The following is an 11,437-nucleotide window of genomic DNA, read 5'->3' as shown; positions in this document are numbered from 1 at the left end:
CAGATGACATTTTTTTTGTTGCCATATGAAAATCGCTATTTTTTTCACTTTTTTTTGCCATCAGATTCTGGTAGACATACCTGGTCTATATTTTATTTCACTTTACAATTTTTTGGGCAGACATTCTTTTTTTAAGAATGTAAATTTTACATACTATGGACTATGTTTCATTTGCCATTCTGATAGAAAAAAAACCAACAATTATCACAGATAATCAGGGGGGTGCAACTCCCAAGGTGAATGAAGTTAGCCCCTCAAAAAATTTTTTTTTTCCTGTTTTCTACTTATTTTCTATTAATTCGTTTGTTCATCATTTGTTCTTGATTGTTCATTGTTAATAATTGTTTGTTCCCCATTTATTTATTTTAAAAAAAATATTAAAAATATATCTAAAAGTTAGCCCCTCGATTGCAATTTTTAATATTTTTTCGTCCTTAATTACTCGTAAATATTCATTTTCGATTGTTCTTATATAAAATACGTTTGTTCTCTTTCGAAATTACTCATTTTTTGTTTAATTAATTGTATTAGTTGAATAAATGTATACAAAATATGTGCACTGCGCATGCCATAAGTGTATAATCTATGGCGCATGCGTCAACTATAATGCCTAAACTTTCTACGCGGTTTTAATCGTGAAAAAAAAACAATTATAAATCCTGAAGGATCAATTAATTGGTATACAGTTTAATTAAAAAAATTAAAAAATAAATAAATAAAATAATGTGCATTCGCGTAAAGTTAGCCCAAATACATTTTTTCCATCCTCCTATATACCTATCGCTATGAAGGTATAAAAAAGATAGGTTAAGAGTTCACATAGGTAATATAAACAAATAAGTAAATATGTTCATTATTTATCTTTCAAGAGATAATGTAGGTATACATTATAATAACATTTTGACACAGTCGAAATTATATTCCTAACATTAGTAAAATAACATTTTAATATTTTTTTTATAGGTTATGTATTGAAATTGTTGGAAAATTATTTCATGTTTTAGCTGGAAAACTACATGGAGAATTATATGCAATACAAGATAATGAGCTCCATCAAATGAATTCGAATGAAACCAAACTGTTTACCATCCAAATTCGATTGTCGGGCAGATAGAAAACGAAAATTCAACTCATAGTGAACCTCGGCCTGCATTTGTGAAACGGCAAAGACTCACTATTATCAAGGAAATTGAAGAGACGACTAAAAATGAGATGTGTCGTATTATTATACCTTTGGCATCTTGTAGTCAAGGTAGGTGTAACTGTCAATAATTAGTTACACTCACAGATCTCCTAATCAAATAACAATATCAGAAAAAATGAGAATAGTTAGTTAGTTAGTGGAAGTAGCCAAAATGGGCAAGTGGATCTCAGTTCCTATTACATAAGGTACTAGGAAGTTTGTGAAAATGAAAATTTATCACAGTGTAATATCACTTACTTACTTTAACAGTGAAGGAAAACATTGTGATGAAACCTGCACACCTAAATGTTCTTAGGATTTTCTTAGGTGTGTAATCCACCAACCAGCACTAGGCCAGCGTGGTGGACTAAGGCCTAAAAACCCTCTCAATGGTAGTGAAGGCCAGTGTCCAGCAAGGGTATATATTATATGGGCTGATGATGATGACTAGGAAGTTAAATACTACTACTACTACTACGACAGTACACATATAATCCTATATATTTACAAACTATACGTTTGTTGGAAATTGCTAACATTATTTCATATTTCCAGATGTCCAGCCACTTGAAAATAGGTGTAGTAATGACAAAGCTATCCAAGTAGCTCCAGCACAGGAACACAAAGGCAAGGCGAGTGTGTATTGCCACATCACCCCTTAATATATCTGAAGCAAGTATAAGTAAACAATCAGAACCAGCAAAAAAAAAACTGTTGTTCCTGAGGACAAATTTGACAGTGATGAGTCAAATGCACCAGCAACAGAAGGATCAACTGTTGACTATGAGTTATCTCTCTATATCTCCACTCCATCAAAGACTTGTGCACTTCAGACTATAGCTCTCAAGAAGACTAAAAAGTTGAAAAAATGAATGTGTTAACAACTTTATCTAAAGTGAAAAATAAACAACGTTTATATATTGGTCTTCCACAAGAATCCTACATAAGCCCACTTCTCCCTTATATTTACGTGAGCGATTCTCTTTCATTCGTTCTCCTGATGCTCCCTGCAGGTCCAACCAACGTTCTGTTTTGTTATTCCCTTCCCACAAAACCAATTTCTATTCTCACTCCTTTACTGTGCACGCGGTCAGACTGTGGAATTCGTTGCCGGCTGACATCCGAGTTTGCAAGTCTGTTTCCGTTTTTAAATACAAGGTCAAACAATTTTATCTATCATCAACCGAATGATCATGGTTCTATACTCTTCGCATATACGAGTGTTACTGTGTTACTTATAATATTTGCTATGTGTATGTGCTATGATTCTCATGTTGTATTTGTTATTTTAGTTATGTGTTCTACACACACTTATCACTTTTTATTATTATTCTCATTATCCTCTCGCAGGTCTGCTGGAAGAGATTTCTCAAAGAAATAAGCAGTGCCTTTGTACATAATTTTCCTATTACTCTGTACTGTGTCTTGTTTTCTGTGTGTACATAAATAAATAAATAAAAATAAAAAAAATAAAAAGAATTATGTTTCATAATAGGCTTGATTGAGAAACATACAAATGTTTCTGAACAAAATATTATATTATGTCTGATGAGAATAACATTAAATAGAACATTCTCTCAATTGGCTGATGATTTCGATTTATCTGTAAGTCAAGCAAGCAATATATTTTTCAACAAACTCCCAGAAATTGCAAATGTAATATCACCCCTTGTTAGACTATAAAAAAAACAATACAATAAATATATATGCAGGAAGGATAATTGATGTCAACTTGGTGGAAAATAGAAAGTTTTTAGATAGTTTGCCACCTACAAAACTCTTTAATTAAATAAGTAATCCTTACTTATAAATAGGAAGTTTTGTAAGTATTTTCACTCTTCATTCAAAAACTACTGAACAGATTTTAATAAGACTTTTATGCTGGTCTTCTATGGCTAGCAACTCATTATTATTTTGATTCTGTTTTCCACAAATGTGCTAAATATGGGCTTATATATATGAAAAGGAATAAATATTAATGTTATGTAACCTTTGTACCTGTATGTTAAGAATAATTTTTAATAAAACATAATTTAAATTGAAATATTATTTTTATTAAATCACATTCACTTTGTACACATCAATATTTTGTACTCCCTATTTTTTTTTTTTTTTATTGCTTAGATGTGTGGACGAGCTCAGCCCACCTGGTGTTAAGTGGTTACTGGAGCCCATAGACATCTACAACGTAAATGCGCCACACACCTTGAGATATAGTTCTAAGGTCTCAGTATAGTCACAACGGCTGCCCCACCCTTCAAACCGAAACGCATTACTGCTTCACGGCAGAAATAAGCGGGGCGGTGGTACCTACCCGTGCGGACTCACAAGAGGTCCTACCACCAGTAATTACGCAAATGATAATTTTGCGGGTTTGATTTTTATTGCACGATGTTATTCCTTCATCGTGGAAGTCAATCGTGAACATTTGTTGAGTACGTATTTCATTAGAAAAATTGGTACCCGCCAGCGAGATTCGAACACCAGTGGATCGCTCGATACGAATGCACCGGACGTCTTAACCTTTAGGCCACGACGACTCCCTAAAAGGAAAATAGGTATAAAGTTTTTTTTAAATATTTAACATTACATTTTTGTGTAAGATTAGAAAATTGTTATTCTTCCAAAAAGAAACTACATTATCTAACAACTGTGCAACTTACTCGGAATCAAAATCAATACCTACTAATTATAGTGACCTGATTAGTTTTTTCAAAGTTGCTGGATGCTACACAAAAAGTAGCAAGTTTTACTTTTAGCACAATACATATGCATTTGAACTTGTGCATAATATCTTTCTTTAATTTTTTTTTGCCTTTTTATTTATGGTAACATAGCATTACTCACTTGCTTGTTTGTAGATCTATCAAAAAAACATAATTTATGTTTTTTTTAGCACAGTGGGCAATACCCTATTATTCATATTAATTATATACGGCGCGGCGATGCGAAAATTCATTACTGAATTATTTAAGAATGATAGGCATAATATAATATTTTAATTCGCGATCTGTTTATAATTTTTAATATATGATTTAAAAATAAGTTATCTTTAATATTTTTAATTTTGTGATTTATGGGGTGGTCACAGTCATTATTATAAAAATAGAAATTTTGAGGAAATATAAATGTTTAATACAAATTATTTTGATAATCGAAATAAATTCATATCAATCCAAATTCATATTTGAACTATGAAAATTGTATGGTATGTAAACAGAAATATATTTTATAATTATAATGACTATTTATTCCATGCAGTATCTGTGCAAGCTTCTCTAACCGACACTGCAACTAGAATAAAGTCTAATAAAGAATAAGAATAAACTTTTCTTCGAAGCTCAATTCTACAAGGGTATTCAATCAGATAGCTATCTATCTGTCGTTCCTGTATGAAATTTTGGTATGTCGAAATCTTGGATAAATCCAGCAAAGCTAAATAAAGTATTTACCTAAAAAATATGTTTATGCTTAAAGTCACGTGTTTATGTTATTCGAAAGTATTAAGCTCCAAGCAGCATTTAGCTCCAACTAAATTCATTAAGAACCAATTTTTCAATCGATGATTAAAACAACATTAATACTTTTTAATATGCAAGTCACAAAATATATTTTACACTATTGACATTAATTGCATGATAAAAAATAAATGTATTAGTATGACAAAACCTAACAAATACTATTTAGGTAGCTACAATTTTAGACAAGTAGCAAACTCGCTACATTATTTTTTACACATTTATCTAGCCATGAATTTGGCTAATCAACCTACTGCTTCTTTTGAGCAGGAAAAAAATATGACATCTATTAGATTGGAATCCGTTCCAAGTAATTTAAATTAAATACTAAGACAACAGAGTTTACCTCTTGCAGTAAATAAATATGATTTATTTGGACACAGCCCATCAACAAATACTGTTTCTTTGAAAACAACTGTGATCAACCTGGTGCATCAGAACTTACAAGGGTTGATGGGTAAAGAACTTGAAATTGATTTGTTTCTAGATTACAATAAAGTCAACTTTCTATGTGTAACTGAACATTTGCTTAAAAAATATGAATTAAATTGTAATTTTAAAAATCACCAGGTTATGAGTTCCTTCTGCAGAGAGAATGCTATACGAGGAGGCTCTCTTATCATTGTTAATAAAGATTATAAATGTAAGGAACGTAGAGACATTGTGAGCCTCTCTGTGGAACGGATTATTGAAATGGCATGTGTAGAGCTTGAGCGATTCATTGTTGTAAGTGTGTACAGGCCCCCGAATTCGTTATATGATTCTTTTGAAAATATATTGGAACATGTTTTATTAAAGCTTTCTGTTTCTAATAAACATATTTTTATCTGTGGTGATTTTAATATAAATTTATTAGAAAATACAAATGCCACTATTAGATTCAGAACATTGTTAAAATCATATAACCTTAGCAATTTATTTTCAGAGCCCACAAGAAAAACTAGCACATCGGCAACCTGTATAGATAATATTTTCACAAACGTAAAACCTTTGCATAAATATATTATTAATCATTTAAGTTCAGACCACAGTGGACAATTCATATCTTTTAAAATTAAATCTGTTACAGATGTTAATAGTTCAAGAAACCTACAGTTTGTTCCTATTAATATTAGACGTATGGAGAAGTTTAGAGGTAAAGTTTTGGCAAAAATTGCAAATGTTTGTTATAGTGAAGATCCTAATGTTCACTACATGGATTTATTTAATTGCATTAATGATGAATTTAGTGCCATCTTTACTTCTAAAACTCTGATCTTACATAATAAAATATCATTCAATGAATGGGCGACTGTTGGAATTCACAAAAGTAGGCAGAGATTATATGACCTTTATCATGAAAAATCATATAATCATAATAAGTCATTTCATGAGTATGTCTGTAAATATTCCAAGCTGTTTAAAAAAGTCTGTACATTGGCCAAGTCATTGCACTTAGGCAATCTTATAAAAAATGCACCTGACAAAATTAAAATGACTTGGAATATCATTAATAGGGAGACTGGGAATGTCAGAAACAGCAATGCTGGATCAATTTTGAAAATCAATGATAAAATAATAACTTCTCATCAAGAAGTGGCCAGTGCTTTTGAGCGCTACTTTGCTGATATCCCAGCTTCTACTACAAAATCTTTAATTTCATCTCCTACCGTCGCCGAATCATTACTGCAAGATCATGTTGATAAATGCAGTGTTAACTTTAAGTTCACAAATATTGCTATAAAGGACATAATTGATAATTTCAAACTCATTAATATAAAAAAAACTGGTGATTTATGGGGAATATCAATTAAGGTTATAAAATCCATTATTGATATAATCGCACCTTACCTTGCTACAATATTTAATGACTGTATTGATAGTGGTGTGTTTCCTGATCTAATGAAATATAGTAAAATAATACCTCTGTTTAAATCTGGTAGTACTTTTGACCCCACTAACTTTAGACCCATTTCAGTACTACCTACATTGAGTAAAATTTTTGAAAAAATTATTTTGGAACAGCTTTTGAACCATTTCTATTCCAATAACCTGCTTCATAACAAACAATATGGATTCACTAGAGGCCGTTCGACTATTGATGCAGGTGTAGATCTTATTAAAAATATTTTTCAGGCTTGGGAGGAATCGCATAATGCCCTTGGGGTATTCTGCGACTTATCTAAAGCTTTTGATTGTGTTGAGCATGATACATTGTTGAGGAAATTACACCATTATGGTATTAGGGGCGTTTCATTAGAACTTATTAAATCTTATTTATCCGGAAGAATCCAAAAGGTAGACGTTAAAGGAAAGAGATCTTCCGGTGTCTTACTTAATATGGGTGTTCCTCAGGGTTCCATATTGGGTCCCTTCTTATTTCTTGTGTATATCAATGATTTACCAAAGTTTATTGAAACCCGTCACGAGGTCGTATTATTCGCTGATGATACATCCTTATTGTTTAAAATTAAACGACAATTGGAAGATTATGACGATGTGAATGATGCTATCTCGCGCGTGGTACATTGGTTTAGTGTTAATAATCTGTTATTAAATAACAAAAAAACAAAATGTATAAAATTTACCACACCTAATGTTAGACAAGTAGACACTAATATCATTGTAAGTGGAGAGACACTGGAGCTTGTTGATTCGACAGTTTTTCTTGGTATAACAGTTGATTCCAGGCTGCAGTGGGGTCCTCACATATGCAAGTTAGCGAATAGACTTAGTTCTGCAGCGTTTGCGGTAAAAAAAATACGAACGTATACTGATGAAAATACGGCACGTCTAGTTTATTTCAGTTATTTTCATAGTGTTATGTCCTATGGCATTTTGCTATGGGGCAATGCTGCCGATGTCGAAACGATTTTCATCCTGCAGAAGAGGGCTATTCGTGCTATTTATAATATGCACCCGAGGGAATCCTTGAGGGACAAGTTTAAGGAAATCAAAATTCTAACTTTAGCGTCCCAATACATTTTTGAAAATTTATTGTACGTGCGTAAAAACATTGTAGAATTCCCCAGAGTCTGCGATTTGCATAATATGAACACTAGGAACAAACATAGGCTTGCGTTGCCGGCGGCTCGAATTAAGAAAATAAGCAACTCTTTCAGGGGGCTGGGTGTACAACTTTTCAACAAGATCCCACAAAACGTTCAACTACTACCTGTTCATAGATTTAAGAAAACTGTCAAGGAACGTTTGTGCAACAAGGCATATTATAAAGTTAAGGATTTTTTACTAGATGGCACTACGTGGGAATGAGGCGTTCGCTCCTGGCCTTTTCATTTTTCATTATTATTATTATTTATTTGAATTGTATTTTTTTGACTTGTTTTTTTGTATACAGTAAATATGTTTTCTTGTTTAAAAAAAAAAAGAAAATAGTTGAGAAAATACAAAAAAAAAAAAAAGCCCGCTGAGTTTGTTTCGCCGGTTCTTCTCAGGACTGTGGCTTTTTTTGGAACCGGTGGTAGAGTTAACATTTTCTTTTACATTTTGACATTCAACAAGTGTGTTTTTGATGACGTCCAAGTTGAAATAAATGATTTTGAATTTGAATTTGAATTTGAACTGAGAATGAATATTTATTTATAAAATACACATATGTTTTGACCACGAATTTTGCACGATAATTTAAATTAATATTCATTAATATTAATTTAAATAAATATGAATTAATCTTCTTCTTCTATAACCCATAGTCAACAGTTGATCCTTCTGTTGCTGGTGCATTTGACTCATCACTGTCAAATTTGTCCTCAGGAACAACAGTTTTTTTTTTGCTGGTTCTGATTGTTTACTTATACTTGCTTCAGATATATTAAGGGGTGATGTGGCAATACACACTCGCCTTGCCTTTGTGTTCCTGTGCTGGAGCTACTTGGATAGCTTTGTCATTACTACACCTATTTTCAAGTGGCTGGACATCTGGAAATATGAAATAATGTTAGCAATTTCCAACAAACGTATAGTTTGTAAATATATAGGATTATATGTGTACTGTCGTAGTAGTAGTAGTAGTATTTAACTTCCTAGTCATCATCATCAGCCCATATAATATATACCCTTGCTGGACACTGGCCTTCACTACCATTGAGAGGGTTTTTAGGCCTTAGTCCACCACGCTGGCCTAGTGCTGGTTGGTGGATTACACACCTAAGAAAATCCTAAGAACATTTAGGTGTGCAGGTTTCATCACAATGTTTTCCTTCACTGTTAAAGTAAGTAAGTGATATTACACTGTGATAAATTTTCATTTTCACAAACTTCCTAGTACCTTATGTAATAGGAACTGAGATCCACTTGCCCATTTTGGCTACTTCCACTAACTAACTAACTATTCTCATTTTTTCTGATATTGTTATTTGATTAGGAGATCTGTGAGTGTAACTAATTATTGACAGTTACACCTACCTTGACTACAAGATGCCAAAGGTATAATAATACGACAAATCTCATTTTTAGTCGTCTCTTCAATTTCCTTGATAATAGTGAGTCTTTGCCGTTTCACAAATGCAGGCCGAGGTTCACTATGAGTGAATTTTCGTTTTCTATCTGCCCGACAATCGAATTTGGATGGTAAACAGTTTGGTTTCATTCGAATTCATTTGATGGAGCTCATTATCTTGTATTGCATATAATTCTCCATGTAGTTTTCCAGCTAAAACATGAAATAATTTTCCAACAATTTCAATACATAACCTATAAAAAAAAAAAAAATATTAAAATGTTATTTTACTAATGTTAGGAATATAATTTCGACTGTGTCAAAATGTTATTATAATGTATACCTACATTATCTCTTGAAAGATAAATAATGAACATATTTACTTATTTGTTTTCGGTTTGTGGTTGAGTGATCGAAGCAAGTGTTTTGGTTATTTATATAATTCTCGGGTGTTTTATTGGGTTCCATTCCTTGTTGATTAACTAATTATTAGTTTTGTGTTTATATAAGTGTGTTGTCTTATTTGTAAGTATTATAATATAGTAGTTTAGTGTAAATAGTGTAATTATGAACGGCGTCGACCCCCCCGATCCCGGGGGAGGTTATATCCTTGACCCATCTAACTCTCCAATCCCAATGGACACGGAGTCAGTACATCCTTCAAGAAAAAGACAAACTCCCCCAAATTCTGATTATTCTTTACCTCAAAAAAAAAATACAATCGCGCAAGTTATCGGATCTGTTCAGTCTGTATACACTCTACCAGAGTTTGAGGGCAACAGAAAACGGTATTTGGATCAGGATGTTGCTCCTTTTTTAATCCACGTAAGCAAAGATTGTGAGATTTCGTCTAGTTCTTCGCTTCGCCCAATTAAGTTCGGTCACTTTTTACATCACAACAATATCAAGGACGTTGCTAAAGACGGTGTTAAACGTATCGGCCGAAACCGAGTCTCAGTCCAATTTAAAACTGCTGTTGCCGCAAATTCCTTCCTAGATCACCCAGGTCTTGCCGCAGCCAAATACAATGCCGTTATACCTTCTTATAATGTGACTCGCATGGGTATTGTAAGAGGCGTTCCCGTAGAGTGGACCTTAGAAGAATTAGTTTCTTCCATTGAAGTTCCTGATGGTTTTGGACGTGTCATCAGAGCCCGTCGACTCAATAAAAAATCAATTGAAAACAACACTCCTATTTGGACTCCTACTCCGACAGTTGTCCTTACATTTATTGGCCAAAAGCTTCCTGATAGGGTTTACTGCTTTTTCAATTCCCTCCCAGTTCAGACATATATTTTACCAACTATTCAATGTAATAATTGCTGCAGATTTGGACATGTTGCTACGCAATGCCGGTCAAATGCGCGTTGTTTTATCTGTGCGAAATCTCACTCTGGCATTGAATGTAATAGTTTATCTCCGATACCTACCTGTTTGTTTTGCTCTGGTAACCATAAAGCCATAGATACATCTTGCCCTGAATATTCTAGACAGAAATCTATCAAACTGGTGATGTCACAAGAGAACATTTCATACAACGAAGCAGCAGTCAGGTTCCCACAAGTTAGAAGATCTTTTGCAGACATTTCTCGTACGCCTCCCCCCCTTTTTCCCACTCAATCTTCCCAAACCCTAACCCAATCTTCTCCACACACCCAAGCCATATCCAATTCGTACCGTCGCACTTACTGTACACAAAAATCCCCTCCAGCTCCGGCATCCAGTCCAGGTTATGATAGGCAAGCTCATCAAGCAATCGTTATTACTCCCCCTTCTAGTCTCCCTAATGGGAGTGCCTATCCTTCAGATGATGTATCTCCCAATGACAATCTCCTGGAACTATTACTGTCTACAATTTTGAATATATTTTCCCGTTTTGGGGACTTTGAACTACCGAACAATGTCATGTCTAAACTTACTGAGCTTAATAAAATTATTAAAAATGCCCAAATTCCTACAATGGAATTGTCACAGCATTCGTCACAAGAAGAATGATATCATCACTCTTATTAACAAATACAAACCTTCTATCTTTGCTGTCCAGGAGACATGGCTTAAGCCTGGATCCAACTTTAGGATCCCGGGTTTCTCATGTCTCCGGGACGATAGATCAGATGGTTATGCTGGCTCTGCTATTTTAGTATCCAGAAATGTGATATTTAAACAACTCTCCCTTCCTTCCCACAGTAATAGCATTTTTGCTGTTGCTGTTAGAGCTAATAATATTTCTTTCCTCTCCATCTACATCCCTGAACCTAACTTAGCTATTCTCTCTGAATTAAAAACTATTATTACAAG

General features: G+C 33.4%; 1 long non-coding RNA gene across 1 annotated transcript; it reads right to left on the bottom strand.

Annotated features, from left to right (window-relative positions):
- Positions 1–8,256: 8,256 nt before the first annotated feature.
- Positions 8,257–9,247, bottom strand: LOC134200194 (uncharacterized). Its single transcript, XR_009975005.1, has 2 exons — positions 9,106–9,247; positions 8,257–8,619 (listed from the first exon to the last, which is right to left on the bottom strand). It is a non-coding gene; the product is annotated as an uncharacterized LOC134200194 (long non-coding RNA).
- Positions 9,248–11,437: the final 2,190 nt, after the last annotated feature.

Source organism: Bombyx mori, chromosome 15 (genome assembly GCF_030269925.1).
Source record: "Bombyx mori chromosome 15, ASM3026992v2".
NCBI lineage: Eukaryota > Metazoa > Arthropoda > Insecta > Lepidoptera > Bombycidae > Bombyx > Bombyx mori.
The sequence above is the reverse complement of the archived record's forward strand: the minus strand, read 5'-3'. Positions and strand labels throughout refer to the sequence as shown.